Raw genomic sequence first — 15,634 nt, 5'->3', positions numbered from 1 at the left:
TCATCAAGGCAAAGATAAAATTAATCAGTTATTAGAAATGAATTATTGAAACTATTATGTTTAGAAAAGGGCTGATAAAATCTTTTCTCCGTTAAACAGAAATTGGGGAAAAAGTAAAAAGGGGGGCTAATAATTCTGACTTCAACTGTATTTAAAACAAGCTGAAGCGGCACAATTCTTGAGTTCTTTTGTGGGACAATGTAATTGTTTTACGCTCAATCCACTTAAATTAGTAAAAACTAATAAATAAGTTTCATAACTTCATGTTGTCTTACCACAAATCAAATGTGTGGAACCCAGAAATTTTTTTTTTCAGGGCATATTATCTGACAATTTACTTAGATATACAAATTTTATTAATAAATGAATCTAACAGAGGTTTAAGAAAACTGAGGACAATAAGATCTTCACTTGTACAAAGTACAAGAAAAAATGTATCATAAATGGATGCTTACAACTCGTGTTTCATATTTCGATTTTTACTTAAATTATACACAATGTTAAAATTTTTTTTTGCATGTTTGTCTTTTAACTAACTGAAATATACATTTTTAATTAAATTCATTCGATTTTTACAGTCATGTAATTATTTATCAAATCAGTTTTCATCTTTCATGAGTATCAGCATTTTTGCAAGTTTAATGAAGTTTTTTAATTAACTTTTTGAAGACCAGTAAACATTTATAGAATAATGAAGTTAAAGTATAAACAAGTATAAACATTTTAATAAATGCATACTAATTAACTTGAATAAGAAATAACCTTTACTGTACATTTTGATTACACTGTACAAACATGATGTTATCCTCCCAGTTTTTCAGTAAAAAATTATATTAATGCAAAAAGTTACATTTGATTAGAATAGTTTTTTGAGAAATGTATCAAAATTAAGTGAAATTAAGACTTTTAAAAAGTGAAATATAAACATATTTGGCATGAAATATGAACAGAACTACAGTTGGAGAATTAGAATTATTAGCCCCCCTGAGAAAAGAGAGAAAACATTTTCAACACATTTCTAAACATAATAGTTTTATAACTCATTTCTAATAACTGATTTATTTTATCTTTGCCATGATGACAGTAAATAATATGACTAGATATTTTTCAAGACACTTCTATACAGCTTAAAGTGACATTTGAAGCCTTAACTAGGTTAATTAGATTAACTAGGCAGGTTAGAGTAATTAGGCAAGTTATTGTATAATGATGGTTTGTTCTGTAGACTATCGGAAAAATTTTTTAACTCAAAGCTTATGATTTGACCTCAAAATGGTGTGTATAAAATTAAAAACTGCTTTTATTCTAACCGAAATAAAGCAAACAAGACTTTCTCCGGAAGAAAAAATATTATCAGACATACTGTGAAAATTTCCTTGCTCTATTAAACATCATTTAAGAAATGAAAGAGGAAAAATTCAAAGGGGGGCTAATAATTCTAAATTCAACTATATATTTATTTTGCATCTCAAGTACACTGAAAAAAACACGCTGACTCAACTCAAAATTGTAAGGCAACTTGCTGCAGAGCTTTTTTGAGTTGACTCAACTTTCAACCCAAGTACAGCACTTGACTTGATTTAAGTTAAATCCTCTCAAAAAATATCCTGAAGCTGGTTGCCTTAAAATGTTAAGTTGAGTCAATTATTTTACAGCATAGATTCATATTAGTTAGATTCATTTTTGTACTGGAAAACAAGACAAAAATATTGTGAAACAAAACTTAAAATTTGTTCATGCAGATAATAGTGCTGGGGTTATGAGTTTAAAAATGCAAATATATTATATAATAGAATATAAACTATGCTACAATGATATTATTATATGGTCCAGGCATTCATTTGTACAATATTTATACATTTTATATTATTATAAATGCTATTTGCATTGTATTAAACACTTCTTCCAAATCATCCAATCCAAAGTGAGCATGAAACAAAATGTCACTACATCATAGTTCCCCCACAACTCCAAATACATGTGCTATAGGTGAATTGGGTAAGATGAATGGGTTGCAGCTAAAGGGGCATCCGCTGTGTAAAACATATGCTAGATAAGTTGGCAGTTCATTCTGCTGTGGCATTCCCAGATTAACAAAGGGACTAAGCCGAAAAGAAAATAAATTAAATCAACTACAGAGAAGTTTTTCTCATAAACAAGCTTTTTTTTTTCTTTAAGCTCCTGAGTAGTCAGTTACACAACTGAAATGCTTACAGAATACATACTGAAACTCATAAATAATCCAACGTTCATTTGCCAAACATTTGAGCAATTACTTTTCCCCCTCTTTAAATGCCTCCCAAAAGACTCTTGGAGAAACTACAAATACGTTCATCCGCACAACATCAAACTGCCATGCAAGAAATTCCACCTTGACCAGCGGAATTTCAACAAGATGGATCTAATCTGTCTTAATCCCCTCTGAACTCCAATTACAATTTCCTTGATCTACACTTGACCTACTACTCAAATGCCTGACATGTCAAGACCCACGACCTTAACTTAGTTAATTGGGCCATTTTACCAACTCGACGAACAAAAAAACCTCATTGGAAAAACAGCTTTTCCACATCCACGGCGATGTCAGTCAGCATCAGCATAACGTAACTGTATCTGTGTAATGGTTAACGACTTCAAAACATGTCCGACTGGAGGGAAAACCTGTCCACTGGAAGAGCTAATAGGAGAGCATATAAGCTAATTCTTTTTCCGCTTTCACACTGACATAAAACTGTACAAACAAACAACACACAGAACTTCATGCAGCCATGAACAGCACATCCAGGTAAATACTGAGAGCTCTTCCCAGAATGTCCTTGAAAGGCTGCTGGTTACTGTTTGCTGTCACCACAGAGAAACTGAATCAGAGACATGTACTGCTGAAAGCGTACTTGAAACGACCAGGAAAAAAGAGGAGGGATTGAGCAGGAGAAACTTAGTAAAGAGCTTAAATACTGAAATGGCATTCGATTTATGTATTAAGGTCTAGTACTATCAATTTATTTTATTTTTTTGTTAAATTGTATTTATTTAATTTTTAAATATTTTTTTAATTTATGTATTAAATCTAAAAGATGTACTGTATGGTCAAAGTTGAAAGGGGGTTTTTAGGCATCAAAACAAAAGAAAAGTAAACACCTTTAAATTGTGAACATTGCAATTGTGTTTATAATTGTGTGCTGTTTCATTTTATTTTTTGAGGGGGGAAAAGAACAAAAAATATGATTTATAAAAGATGCCCACATCACTTTAAATATAAAAAATAAAAACAAAATTAAGCCAGGCTTATTTAGAGCTAAATATCATGTGAAGACCTGTCAAAATACCTTTTAGTGTTTTAAATCTGAATCCAAATGTTTAACTTTGTTTTTTTTTAAAAACATGTTTTAAGTATCTACAGTGCAGCCCAAAATACTACTTTTATTTTTATATCTTGTCTTTAAATCATTGGGATAAACTCTTTTGTCAGTAAAAAGTTTTTACTCTTTTAGGATATAATAAATTGTTTATGATCTCTTATTATTTGATATATTTAAATATGTACAAGTCAGAAAAAAAGGTGTTCTTTAACTTTTGTTTAAATATAAATTATTCTGAATGACGATGGAACATACTGATTTTCACAACAAAATATTATAAAGCAGGAAAAAAGTAAAGTACAAAAAAAGCATCATAAATGTTTCATATTCAGATCTTTACTTGAATTATGTACAATATGCTAAAATAAACCAGGATTGTCTTTTCAGCAATATACACATTTTATATAAATCTTTTTGAATTAGATTTGTATTAAGTGAATAACAGTGCACATTTAACTCTTTTTGTTCATCACATGGCTGTAAAATATGGTCCTTGAGAAGGATTTAAAAGTATTTATTAATTTAAGAAATCAGTTTTCATATTTTATAATTAATAGCATTTCTGCAAGTTTAATGAAAGTTATTTATTTATTTTACTATTTGAAGAACAGTTAAAAAAATTTAAGGAATAGATTAAAGGGGGGAACATTTTTATGTTTATAATTTAAAGGTTTACATTTAATAAACTTAAAGCTAATAACTTTTTACAAATATAAATAATTTAATAAAATACATACTAAAAATAATATTAATATAAAATAACTTTTACTGTACATTTTGATCACACTGTAGAAACATGATGTTATTCCACAACCCCCAAGTTTTTCAGTAAAAATTAACATAAATGCAAGAGGTTAAATTTGATGGGAATTGTTTTTGAGAAATGTATCAAAATTAAGATTTTAAAAAGTGAAATATAAACATACTTGATATGAAATATAAACAGAACTATCTTTATTTTGCACCTCAAGTAGATTCATATCAGTTAGATTGATATTTGTTCTGGAAAAGAAGACAAAAATACTCAACGATTCTTTTTTCATGCAGAGGTAATAGTATAAGGCTGGAGTTATGAGTTCGAAAATGCTGATAAAACAATATAAATTATATACAAAATTAAAGCAGCTACTTGCATTTCATGAGGTTTCTATGTATATACAATTTCACAAAATGACATTTATCTCCCACAAACAATGATAGCAAAACATCTAGTTTTAATAGTTATTTTCTAAACACAGAAGTTACTTTATACATTAAACAAGACAAAAAGTCAATAAGGAAGCAAGAAACTGTGGAAAGTACATTCAGCGTCTCACATTTTTGCTTGTTTCCAAGTATTTGATTACTGAATAATAATGATAATTTTTAAAAGTTAAGACCGAGCTAAGATGAACTTGTCTAGAATTCAAACACAAAGGCTTTTTGCCTCAATTCTCAGTTTCGGATAAAGCACACATGTACTGTTTGAAGAGTCAACACAAGAGCATAGACAAAACATTAATAAATAAATAAATAAACAACATAAAATACCCCAGACTCCCTAAGTTCATGTCAATTCAGACAATACACTTTACTCTCTTTTCACATCCAAACAAAAGGCAGTAGCGCACACTTACCAAGCTTTAGGATCACAAAAGCAGTAAAGCATCCTTTTTTATCAGTCTATTCCATGTAAGGTGTAAAAATAACTGCGGTCTAGACCATGCAGAAAACTTGAAGCTAAAGACAGGAATCGACCTTCCCCCTTCCCGCGAGGCGATCCTTCAGCCCCCCTCCCTCAACCTCATCCATGAGAGGAATCGCTTTAAGTGCCTGTCAGGCAGAAAACCGGCTTCGGCTTTTGTGCAGCTGTAACGTTTCTCCAATCAGATTGCCTCTTTCTTTATCACATGACTCCAAGCAAAAAAAAAAACCTAGTGAAGAGCTGAAAAAGATAGAGAGCTTAATCCCGTCTGCAGGGTCGTGTACCAGAGGAGTTTTGAGTTTTCTGTGCTTTTCCGACATAGTTTATGCAGAAAAAAAGCAGAGAAAGAGAGAGAGAGCGAGCGAATGGGAGGGGGAGGAAACTGTGCATAATCCGTTCCCTGCTGAAACTTCCTCCCTCACGCTCGCTCTCTGGAGCTGCTGGCCCTTTCCGAGCGCTGGAATGCAGAGGCCAGGCTTCAAGAGGCCCCGTCAGACGAGCCCCAGTCACTCGCTCACTCCCTGACCTCCAGATTAACACTAACACGTGTGTGTTTGTGCAGTTCAGCTGAGAGATTTTACACATTTTAAAATGATTCTGGGTGAGACACTGCAGACACTTTTTTTCATGCACCTGTAAAAAGCCATTAGATAACTTTACTTTAAAAAGTGAGTAAACCTGTTGCTTTCAAACTGAGTTGCCTTTACTTTTTTAAACAAGCAGGTAAATCAGTTGCTTTTAAAGTGATCAGATGGCTTTCTTAAAAGTGAGTAAACCTTTTGCTTTTAAAATGATAAGTTGACTTTACTTTTTAAAAAATAAATGAGTAAAACAGTTGCTTTAAGCGATTGGTGGATTTTTTTTAATTGAGTGAATCTATTGCTTTCAAACTGATTAGTTGACTTTACTTAAAAAAAGTGAGTAAACCTATTGCTTTCAAACTGATTAGTATACTTCACTTAAAAAAGTGATTAAACTTGTCGCTTTCAAACTGATTAGTTGGCTTTAATTTTAAAACAAGCAAGTAAACCAGTTGCTTTTAAAGTCTTACTTCAAGCAAGTGAACCTTTTGCTTTTAAAGTGATTAGTTGACTTTACTTTAAAAAGATGAGTTAACCTGTTGCTTTTAAACTGATTTGTTGCCTTTACTTAAAAAATGAATAAACCAGTTGCTTTTAAAGCGATCAGTTCACTTATTTAAAAAGTGAGTAAACATGTTGTTTTTAAATCGATTCGTTGACTTTACTTTGAAGAGACGAGTAAACCTGTTGCTTCTGAACTGATTAAATTACTTTACTTTTTAAAAAATAAATGAGTGGCCAGTTGCTTTTAAAGCGATTAGTTGACGTTCTTGAAAGTGAGTGAACCTGTTCCTTTTAAAGCGATTAGTTTACTTTACTCTAAAATGATGTGTTAACCTGCTGTTTTTAAACTGATTAGCTTACTTTACCTTTTAAACTTGTGAGTAAAACAGTTGCTTTTAAAGAGATTAGTTAACTTTACTTTAAAAAGTGTGTAAACCTGTTGCTTTTAAAGTGATAAGTTGAGTTAAAAAAATAAACCTGTTGCTTTTAAAGTGATTAGTTGACTTTACTTTAAGTGAGTAAACCAGTTGCTTTTAAAGTGATCAGTTGACTTTCTTAAAAGTGAGTGAACCTGTTGCTTTTAAACTGATTAGCTGACTACCTTTTAAAAATGTGAATAAACCAGTCGATTTTAAACCGATTAGTTGGCTTTAATTAAAAACATGTGTAAACACATTGTTTTTAAATCGATTAACTTACTTGACTTAAAAAAGTTCAGAAACGTGTTATCTTAAAATTTAGTAAATGAACTATGCATAATTGAAAAAATTAAGTCAATTTAACGGTTCCAAGTTGACAGACAGGGCACTTACTATTTTAAGTAAAGTAACTAATTCCTTTTAACAGTGTGTCAATTTATCGCTATATAAATATACACAGGGCAACGCAGTGGCGCAGTAAGCAGTGCTGTCGCCTCACAGAAAGAAGGTCGCTGGTTCGAGCATTTCTGTGTGGAGTTTGCATGTTCTCCCTGCGTTCACGTGGGTTTCCTCCGGGTGCTCCGGTTTCCCCTACAGTCCAAAGACCAGTACAGGTGAATTGGGTAGGCTAAATTGTCCATAGTAAATAATTGTAAATGAGTGTGTGTGTGGATGTTTTCCAGAGATGGTTGCAGCTGGTAGGGCATCCACTGCGTAAAAACGTGCTGGATAAGTTGGCGGTTCATTCCGCTGTGGCGACCCCAGATTAATAAAGGGACAAAGCTGAAAAGAAAAGGAATGAATAAAAAAATGAACGGGATACTCAAAATCCCAAGTTAAAAACTTTTGACTCTAAAGTGTCAAAAAAATGAAAAATTAATTGTGAACCTGACTTCTTTCAGTGTTTAGATTTTTGAGTTATAACTGTATGCTTCAAGAGTTCACACTTAGCTGATGATTGATTATAAAAGCTTGTTTGGCATGCTGTCCCGGGAGAGAGCCCTGAGCTTATGAGATTCTCGAGCCCAAGGTTCCCTCCCGTTGCAAGGCGGGAGGGGAGTTTGAGCTCAGGTAGATCTCGAGAACTCGCCTGCTGTAGTAACCAATGAACAGTAAGTGATTGCTCTTGGAGATAACTACATAGAAGCATGTCTATGGTGCCGATTTAGATTAGTAAATTAACTTAATTTGCATGTTTTTGGACAGTGGGAGGAAACCGGGGAACCCGGGGGAAACCCACGTGAGCACGGGGAGAAAGTGCAAACTCCACACAGAAATGTCTGCTAGTTTGGTAAAGCCTGGAACCAGAGACATTCTTGCTGTGAGGTAACAGTGCTACGCACTGGGCCACCGTGTCACCCATCTAGGAAGAAGGAGGAGTAAGGGTGGAAGGGGGGACTCTTCAAAACGAAGATAGCAGTGGAATGAAACCCAGGGTATTTATAGTAGTTTAGGAGTCATCTGATTGAAGCATACTGAATTGGATAATGCAGAGTTCCAAACGGATGAAGGTGAACGGTGCTTGTTTATAATAATTTTATTACATAATTAATTTCACTTTATTTTTGGCTGTAATGGTAGTGACACATTTTTTTAAAGCATTATCTTTTGTTTTTATGAAGAAATAACATTTTAATAACGTTATTAAAATTATAAAATGTCATTTATTGCTGTGATGGCAAAGATACATTTTTAGAATCATTACTCCAATCTTCAGCATCACATGATCCTTCAGATCCTTATAATATCCTGATTTGGTGCTCAAGAAACATTTCTTTACTTATTATAAATGTTTTATATCGTGATTTGTATCGTAAGATAAAACTCTGAGAAGACTACCCTACATAAAAGTACAGTTCTATGTTAAAAATACGCATTTTTTCTGGCAGAAACAATCTTTCACAGGAAACTCTTGTCTTTATTTTAATAAGCATCTATTACCATTAATCTGACTTGCAGCACATGGCTTTCCTCCATACATATCCTTTCACTTAAAAGTATATTTTGGATGTCAAACAAGACGAGGATCATTTTCCACGTCCAGCTGTTAAGCAGTGAAAATAAGTTACCTAGCCTGGAGGTGGGTTATGAACCCGTGCAGAGTTTTCCATTCGGTTTCACGCTCGCTCAGTGAACAGAACAGATCAGTGTTTCACCATAAACACAAACTTTAAGCTCATATGATCAGGATATGTTTTCTTCTGGCCTTTGCCTTCCTTTCACTGTCTTAAGGCAATCACAAGACACAAACATCCCTTCCAGACAGATTTTTTTTTAACCAAAGAAAAACTGTTTCTAGCAATGCCACTTCAACTAATACTTTCACTTTGAGTAAAAAGTGGGAAACGCGCTATACCATTCAAAAGGGTTTGCTCACCAAGGCTGCATTTATTTGATCAAAAATACAGTAAAACCTATAATATTATTACAATGTTTTCTTATTGAATGTAGTTTAATATTTTTACATTGCCGTGATTTAAAGCTGAATTTTCAATGTCATTACTTCTGCTGCTCAGGAAACATTCATTATTATCAAGAAATATTGTTTTATTGTCTTGAGGTTTCAAAGAATCCTAACATTCTATATTTAATATATATTCAACACTGATCAATTTTAAAAAATCATTATAAATGATTAAATACTGGAAAAAATCAAATCAGCTTATTAGAATAATGCCTAAATGTGTCATGTGACACTAAAGGACTGGAGTAATGATGTTAAAAATTCAGCTTTAAATCATAGCAATAAATAAAGCATCAAACTACACATACTATTTCAAAAGTTTTTTTTAATTGTTTTAATAATATTTAAACAAAGAACAACATTTGTAAAAAAAAATTTCATTAAATAAATGCATTTTTTCTTAAAACGTTAAAAAAAAAAAAAAAAAAAACCTTCCTGATCCCATACTTTAAAATATTGATAGTGTGCACAGAACTGCGTGGGTTTTCAAGCACAATCGACTGCTCCAGACCACACACTCTTTCCGGGGCAGCTCGCAACTCAAATTAGAATCAACCTTGTCTTCGCTGTGCCCTTTTCCAGAATTATTCTTGAGACTAATCAGGCCCTGGGGATCCAGACAACAGCATTGAAGGCCTAGAATAGGGTCTATTAGACGACCATTTGGACTCAAGCCAACACAGCACACATATGACAAGTGGACTAAGTGTTTGCTCCACCCGAGAGGCCCTTTTTCATTATGACAGAACTGACTGACCTCATGTCTGAAACTCTTTAAAAAAAAAAAAAAAAAAAAGTCAAAGAGTTAACAGACAAGTAAACAAACAGTGAATAAACACCTTACTAGCAGCTGGAAAGAGCTGGATTTAGCCAACAATATGACATCACTGTTTCCTTGGTAAAATCTGAAATGTATTTTCTGTTATATTAACCCAACATTTTCACATTAGCACCTAGAAGTATGCCATTTCACTAACTATTTGGCCTGTCACAGTGATGAAATAATCTAATTGCAGTTATTTAATCGATCTGCGGTTGTTTTCAAACCCAGGCTCATTGAAAACACGTACCACAGCCTACATTTTTGTAAAACATAAAATATGATCCTCTGGGTACGTTCTGTTGCACTTTTCAAAAGATAAAACAGCTTTCTACATTTTTTGCAAATATAAATGTGACTTAGGCTACATTTTGCTATATGTGTGAGTCTCCTCTTTTTTGTCCACGTCCACAATAAACCATTGATTGTCATACCCTTCCCCAAACCAAACAGTGTTGTCAAAAGCACATATAAAAACAAAGTCCATCACAGCAATGCAATTTTACCTTGATTTTGTATTGCTTTTATCGTTTTTGTGGAACTGTGCTTCACTGGACTCAAACATGAGGTCTCGGCTTCACAAGTACAATACCATACAAAATGTAGGCTGAGGCACATATTTCCAATGAGCTTATGTTGGTTGTTTCAGACATCAGCGATTGCTGCACCTCCTTTAATAAATAATGAGGGAAACCAAAATGCAGTGCTACCTTCCAAACTCGCATGCATTTTACTTTCACTTTCAGATTTGCGAGAGCAAGAGACTGTTTGTTTAAATGGCATTTGTACAGCGTCTCTCTGTTAAAAACTAGTTGAAACACTATGGCCATTTTCTGTGCAATAAGTTATTGGCATGTTGTTTGTCTGTGCCACATGTAGCTTCTGCATGTCATTTTGTGTTTTTTGCTTGTATGTTATGACTCCAAAATACAATTAATGGGCTCAATTTTGACACAGAGCGCAAAACGCAGGGCGCAAACACTTTCAGGGCGTGTCAGAACGCATTTTTGCTAATTTACAGACGGGAAAATCCGCTTTGCGCCGTGGCGCATGGTCTAAAAGAGTTGAGTTTATTTTATTAATGAGTTATAGGTGTGTTTTGAGAATAAACTAATTAGAGTCTCATCTCCCATTCCCTTTAAGAGCATTCACTATTTACAGGACGTAAAGTAAGTCTAAGTGGAAAAACTGAGCATTTCACTAGCAAACAGTTAACAGCAAACAGATAATGGATCACTTTCACTTTCGCTCTTGGATAGGGAAACCTTTACGCACAGACATCAATTAGTCTATAAATAAATAATTGCGTTTGTTCAGCGCAAATATTTGTTTCAAAACTGTTTCTAAATTTAGTTCTAATTTCCAGCAAACGAATAAATGAACAACAATAACGATAAGGTTTTTGTGTTCAAAAACCTGAGTTATATCCTAAAACACATGCAGTGCCCCATATAGTCTAAAACCTGGCAGGTGGGCAAATCTAAGCTTGTTTTTAGTAAAACAAATATAAATATGGACATAATAAATAATACTGCTAATAATAATAACATTATACAATATATATGAACTAAAAAAGCCTCCCGAGATGAAGAAGACATAAAAGCAGTGATTTTTCATATTTATGTTGGCTAGAAAATAATATGTTTTGTAATATTTTAATCCTTTATATTTATATCCTATAACTATTCTTATTATATCCTATATATATCCTTAATATTTAAATTTTTTCATATGTAAAGATATTTGCCTATTGCTCTCTTGTGCGTATTAAGCAGTGTGTAAGCGAGGCGCAACTCTGCGCCGGAGTTTAGACTGGGTTTGTTTTGGTTTAATGAAAAGTCTATTTTAGTTTCTCAAAATAGCAACGCGCCAGCCGTGCGCCTCAGAACGCCTTCCTTTTTAGACCAGAACGCCTATGGGCGCACAATTAAGCGCTAATGCATTTGCTATTTAAACAGCGTAGCGCAACGCCTCAAAACGACTCTTGCGCCAAGCTGAAACTAGCAAACAAGTATTGCGCCACGCCTTGCGCCACATTGCTCCGGGTGTATGATAGGGCTCAATATCTTAAATATTTAAAGGTACAAAGTGATAAATTACAAAACAGTCAATTAATCTCAATCATTTTTAACAATTCTTCAATCATTAAAAGGCATGACAAAAGCTCAAATGTAAAAAGCACCAAAACCGACAATTAAAACACATAACCCAAATGCTCAACGCAAGCGAGCTGCGTTCCAGACCGGTTCAGCTCAATGATGTATAATGTCTCCGACAGCGCCTGTAGTCCCATTTGGCAACTTGATAGCAACCGTCTGTTTAAAGAAGCGTAACCAATTTTAAAAAATGTAAGAGTGTGATGTAACTGATGTGTTTTATGTTGTATAATAAAACGTGAAAGTATCTTGAGTTTGTGTTAGCCACAAACCTTATTTAAGTTATTTAAAAATCCCTTTCAAAAAACCTATTGACTTTGGTACGAGGGAACCGGAAATGCTCACTTACAGGTTTTTCCATACAAATTGACTTCATAGTTTCTCCGCTCCATTAATTCTTTGACAATTAATCATCAGCCAAAATTCATAATTTTGACAGCACTATTAACAGATACATTATAGTATAATGGATCATTTTATCAAGCCACCCAAGAGACCCTTCTTCATTATGACAGACTTGACCATCATCATGACTGAAAAGTTTCTTTTTTTTTTTTTTAAATAAATATTATAGATGAAGTCAAACGAGTTAACAGACTAGTAAATAAACAGTGAATAAACACCTTACGAGCAGCTGGATTTGTTCAGCTGTGAACCAAATGACCTCTGCTTTTGCTCCTCCTCCTCTTGGTTTCTGTTTCTCGCTCTGACAAGCTTTACAGAAGAACTGGAGCTTTGATCTGCTGCCTTTGTTTAAAGCAAAGCAGCGTAGCATGTTTAAAACTCCAGAAAGTGAAGACAAATCTAGACAAATGCTTAGAGTAATCGGACAAACAAAAAGCTTCATTTTAGGGATTCAAGGGATTATGGTCTTATCAGTGCAAGTAAATGGAACTGCACTCTTAAATATAAAGGTTCTTTATTCTGGATTGATGGTTTAATGAAGATTCTCTAACATTCCCAAAACTTTTTAATCCACAAAAGGTTCTTTACAGTGAATACAGATTGTTTAGATAATTAAAACCTAAAAGGTTCTTTTGGGAACCAAAATGTTCTTATATGGCATTAAAAAGAAAGCCTTTTTATGTTCACAAAGTACTGTATCTTAAATATTGTTTGAATCACTTCATGACAAAAACACTTAAAGCCAATTCTACTTTAAAGAGCTTCAGAATATAAAGTGATAGTTCATCCAAAAATAAAAATTCTGTCATCCGTTACTCACCGTCCACTTGACTTTTTTTTCTGTGCCATTGATGTCTATAGTATTTTTGTTCCCACTATGGCTGCTGGTTTCTATCATTCTTCAAAATGTCTTCTGTGTTCAACAGAAGAAAGAAACTCAACAGGTTTGGAACAAGTGGAGGATGAGTAAATGACTACAGAACTTATATTTTTAGGTGACCTATTCATTAAAGGGGCAGACAACAAACCTGATGCTCTATTATAATAAACTGAACAATATTACTCTGCATTGGAGAGAATGCTAATATAATTATCATGATATAATTTATAGTTATGAAAAAGTCAATTTAAGAAATATTCTCCAACTCTATAACAGAATCTACAGAGAAGAGGGATGTTCTTAGCCTGCATGTCAGCCTTGAGATGTTTATGTAAAAAAGAGCTGAAATATAAATAATGTAGTCCTTTAGTTTGTACTTTCTGAAAAAAAAAATGAAGCCACAGAATACTGTTTGATCAATACATCCAATGGGTGTTAAACTTTAAAAAATAGACTATTTTTCTTTTTAGATTTTTGGTACAGTACAATCTTAATACTATAATGACACAATGGACCAATTTTGCGGTATTGTACAGCAATTTACAGCTATAGATGGGATTGGTTTTTAGCTTTTTCCATTTACATGAGCAGTGGGATTATATGTCATCAGGTGCACTATCTGCTGCCAGTTCACTGTAAAATCAATCACAAGAAAAATAAAACTACACAAAAACAAATTTAGATGATGCACTTTTAAATCAAAGATGTGGAAATAATTGTTTTTGGATTTATTAGATTTATTTTTTCTGTAAAGGTAAAAACAACATAATTTCTAACAGATCTTGTCTACTCGGCAGACTACAAAAAAATTACAACATATTTATTTTCCTTCAACTAACTACACTGCACTCTTAGAAACAAAGGTATGAGAGCTGTCACTGGGGCAGTACCTTTTAAAAGATATCTAGTCCGCTGTAGTACCTCAATATTAGTACCCAAATGCACCTTATGTACCTTTGAGGTACCAATAATGGCCTTTCAGCCACAAATATGTACTACCCCAGTGACAGCTATTGTACCTTTATTTCTGAGAGTTTGTAAAAAATGTTGGGTTCCACACAATCGACCTGTGTTGCGACAACCAAAAGGATTTAAGTTAATCTATTAGTATTTACAAATTTAGGTGGAATGAACATAAAATAATTAGGTTTCCCAAAAACAAAAAACTCAGGAATTGTGTTGTTTCAGCTCTTTTCAATCATGTAGTTTAAACAAACAACAACCATCACTTTTTGAGTGCGTTTATAGTTGAAACAAGTTTAAACAGTTAGTAACAATAGTAATCCTTATTTTTAATGTCAGTGACAGAGTTATTCTCAGCAGACTTCACAATAGAAACAAAACTAGCTGTCGTAAGAAATTGCTTGCAATAAAAATTACAAATTATAAAAACTTTTTTTATAAAAAAAAAAAATACAAATAACAACACAAATAGTAATCCTCATTTCAAATGCCAATTACAGAAATAAACAAAGATGGATGGATGGATGGATGGATAGATAGATATTAATATGTGAAAATAAGTGAGCACAACTGTCTTCAATCATTTGACAAGCATAACTTTTGCCTGAGACTGCTAATAAAACTGCCAAGCTCTGCAAATGGTCACATTATGAAAGAATACAAAACTTTAAAACTAAACAAAAATAATTTGTGTATGACACATTTATGGGTATCTCATTGACCATAATATCTCATCGGCTGTCAAACCTATCACACTGTTGGCTGTTTTTCTGACAGCCTGTGGATGAAAACAAAATGTGGGCAAATTGAAAGGTGCAGTTTTCTGATAAAGCTACAAGCAGGATGACGGAGGGCAACTTTTCTTTGACACTCCTATAATAACAAAGTCAACTTATTTCCTTCCACATAAATGAATAAAATAATAAAGTCACTCTGAGGTTGTTGAAATAAAGGTAAAGAGATTAGTACTATTGGATCTAGAGTTAGATATTAAATGATCTTGTAATCACCAAACGTCTAGACAGTGGAACAATAAAAGGTTATTTGGTGATTTAAGCACTGACATGGTTGTATTTGGAAGCAGTCATGTTTAACCTTGGCTGTTGACCATCCAAACAACAAAAAAGGTCACAAAAGGAACAGGAAAACCCCATTTTTTCCCACCCTCAGCTTCTCTTACAAACATGGGATTTCCCTTATTAACAGACTCTTGCACTGATACGAAATAAAACATGCAGAGCTACACATCCAGATATTCCATCAAGTGACCAAAAATTGCATTGGAATAATGAGATCCTCCAAACCAAACACTATTGTTGTTTCTCCTCCATTTCTCCTTCATCCGTTTTTTGCTTGAGAGATCAAAGAGGAGGGTTTTAGCATTCCTCTGAATAAGCTT

The 15,634-nt window shown here is 33.3% G+C and overlaps 1 protein-coding gene across 8 annotated transcripts in view; it reads right to left on the bottom strand.

Annotated features, from left to right (window-relative positions):
- Positions 1 to 15,634, bottom strand: part of zgc:153372 — an 81,374-nt gene that overhangs the window by 48,026 nt on the left and 17,714 nt on the right. Inside the window, exon 11 of one of the 8 annotated variants that reach the window (XM_087283312.1) lies at positions 4,976 to 5,676. The gene's annotated coding sequence lies outside the window, so the exon portion shown is untranslated. 8 annotated transcript variants of the gene reach the window in all.

Source organism: Danio rerio, chromosome 15 (genome assembly GCF_052040795.2).
Source record: "Danio rerio strain M-AB ecotype USA chromosome 15, GRCz13ab, whole genome shotgun sequence".
Lineage (NCBI taxonomy): Eukaryota > Metazoa > Chordata > Actinopteri > Cypriniformes > Danionidae > Danio > Danio rerio.
The sequence above is the reverse complement of the archived record's forward strand: the minus strand, read 5'-3'. Positions and strand labels throughout refer to the sequence as shown.